This window comes from Macrotis lagotis, chromosome X (assembly GCF_037893015.1).
Source record: "Macrotis lagotis isolate mMagLag1 chromosome X, bilby.v1.9.chrom.fasta, whole genome shotgun sequence".
NCBI classification, from domain to species: domain Eukaryota; kingdom Metazoa; phylum Chordata; class Mammalia; order Peramelemorphia; family Peramelidae; genus Macrotis; species Macrotis lagotis.
In genome coordinates this window covers 319,514,763-319,517,448 of record NC_133666.1, presented here as the reverse complement: position 1 = coordinate 319,517,448, position 2,686 = coordinate 319,514,763, and the positions used below count along the sequence as shown (strand labels likewise).

General features: G+C 45.3%; 1 pseudogene; it reads left to right on the top strand.

The window, feature by feature from the left end:
* The first annotated feature begins 298 nt into the window (after positions 1-298).
* LOC141499862 (kinesin light chain 1 pseudogene) lies at positions 299-2,283 on the top strand (annotated as a pseudogene).
* Positions 2,284-2,686: the final 403 nt, after the last annotated feature.

Genomic DNA, 2,686 nt, shown 5'->3' with positions numbered 1-2,686 from the left:
AAGAAGAAGAAGAAGAAGAAGAAGAAGAAGAAGAAGAAGAAGAAGATAGGTAGTCTTTTTTTTTTTTCAAGATTTGGTAGAGAAGTGGTGGGTTGGATGGAGATGAAAGAAGAATGGAGGTGTCAACGCCACCTTCGGCGGCTGTGGGCGCAGCCGGGGACGCCGCTCTCGCAGCTCCGGGCCGCCTCGCGCCGCGGGCCGCTCGGCGGCCGTTGGGCCGGGCCGGGCCAGGCGGGGAGCCTCCGCAGGCGGCGGCGCAGGGGGCGAGGATGCGTCGGGGGCGGCGGCGGCGGCCGGACCTGCCTCGCGCGGCGCTGACAGCCCGGCGACCCTCCCGGCTCCTCGGGGCCAGTCCTCTGCCTCCAGACTTGCTGCCTTCGGCCCGTGCTCGAAGGATCCGGCCGGAGGCCCGGGGCAGCCCTCGCCCCTTCGCTCCAGGTCAGCGCGGGGGCGCGCGGTCACCCCAGGAGTAGGATGAATGTATGACAACCTGTCCACAATGGTGTACCTAAAGGAAGACAAGTTGGAGAAGCTCACCCAGGATGAAATCATTTCTAAGACAAAGCAAGTGATTCAGGGACTGGAAGCTCTGAAGAATGAACACAATTCTATCTTGCAAAGTTGAGACACTTAAGTGTGTGAAAAAAGATGATGAGAGTCATCTGGTGGAAGAGAAATCAAATATGATTCGCAAGTCACTGGAAATGTTGGAGCTTGGGCTGAGTGAGGCACAGGTCATGATGGCCTTGTCAAACAATCTAAATGCAGCTGAGTCAGAGAAACAGAAATTGCGAGCCCAAGTACACCGTCTATGCCAGGAGAATCAGTGGCTGCGGGATGAGTTAGCTAACACACAGCAGAAATTACAAAAAAGTGAGCAATCTGTGGCTCAATTGGAGGAAGAAAAGAAACACCTGGAATTCATGAATCAGCTAAAAAAATATGATGATGACATTTCTCCATCAGAGGACAAAGACAATGATTCTACCAAAGAACCTCTGGATGACCTTTTCCCCAATGATGAAGATGACCCAGGTCAAGGAATTCAACAGCAGCATAGCAGTGCAGCTGCTGCTGCCGGCAAAGGGGGGTATGAAATTCCTGCAGGACTTAATCTCGTTATTCAGTATGCTTCCCAAGGTAGATATGAAGTTGCTGTACCATTGTGCAAGCAAGCACTTGAAGATCTTGAGAAGACTTCTGGTCATGACCATCCTGATGTTGCCACCATGCTAAATATCTTGGCTCTGGTATATAGAGATCAGAATAAATACAAAGATGCAGCTAATCTACTAAATGACGCACTGGCTATTCGTGGCAGCAACTCTAAATAATCTTGCAGTGCTTTATGGTAAAAGAGGGAAGTACAAAGAAGCTGAGCCTTTGTGTAAGAGAGCCCTGGAGATCAGAGAGAAGGTTTTGGGAAAAGATCATCCAGATGTTGCCAAGCAATTAAATATCTTGGCCTTACTCTGCCAGAACCAGGGCAAGTATGAGGAGATAGAATATTATTATTATCAAAGAGCCCTTGAGATCTACCAGACAAAACTGGGACCAGATGACCCCAATGTGGTCAAAACAAAAAATAACCTGGCATCCTGCTACCTGAAGCAAGGGAAGTTCAAACAGGCTGAAACGCTGTACAAGGAGATTCTCACTCGTGCACATGAGAGAGAGAGTTTGACTCTGTAGATGATGAAAATAAAGCCATTTGTATGCATGAAGAGGAGAGAGAAGAATGCAAAGGAAAACAAAAGGATGGGACATCTTTTGGGGAATATGGTGGCTGGTATAAAGCTTGCAAAGTTGTTAGTCCAACTGTGACAACCACTTTAAAGAACCTTGGAGCACTTTATAGACGTCAAGGGAAGTTTGAAGCTGCTGAAACATTAGAGGAAGCAGCCATGAGGTCTCGAAAACAAGGTCTTGACAATGTTCACAGAGAGTAGCTGAAGTGCTAAATGACCCTGAGAGCACAGAAAAAAGAAGCCGAGAAAGTCTCAATGTTGATGTGGTAAAGTATGAGAGTGGTCCTGATGGAGGGGAGGAAATGAGTATGAGCGTAGAATGAAATGGGGCCTAGATGCCTTTTGTGATTCTTATACTGTCTCCTGCATGATGGGCGTACATCAAGCTTTAACTTCTCTCTCCAGTACTGACTGCTGTGCTTTTAGCAAACCTCTATGACTCTTGTCAGAGCTACACTTCTCCGTATACTGGCCCTTCCTTTCAGTGCTGTTGTTCTCTTTGGAGGTTTATTTCTGTACATGTGTAGCTTTGCCAGATAGGTATTTAGTACTACAAAATGTGCTAATAAAATCATTTACTGTGTATAACATAAGTTAAAAAAAGTAAGAATGACTAGCTGTTCACTATGAAAAAAAGGTAGTTAAAAGTATCACACAAAGTATTATTAAAATGGCATGATGGTGACATTTTGAGAATTACTAAAATGTAAAAGGAAGGCATGTGCTCCAAGTGCTTTAAATTGTATTTAGAGACCTATAACTTGGTTAACATCAATATGGAATTCTGGATGTCTTCACTTATAATTATTCTAAAGTAGCATTGCTGTTTAGTCTTTGTGTGAAATTTTGGCAAATATGCTTTTCTCTACTAATCTTTAAGTGTTCAGTGATTTGTGTATCTTTATCTTTCTAACTTCTAATAAACTCACTCCAACTAA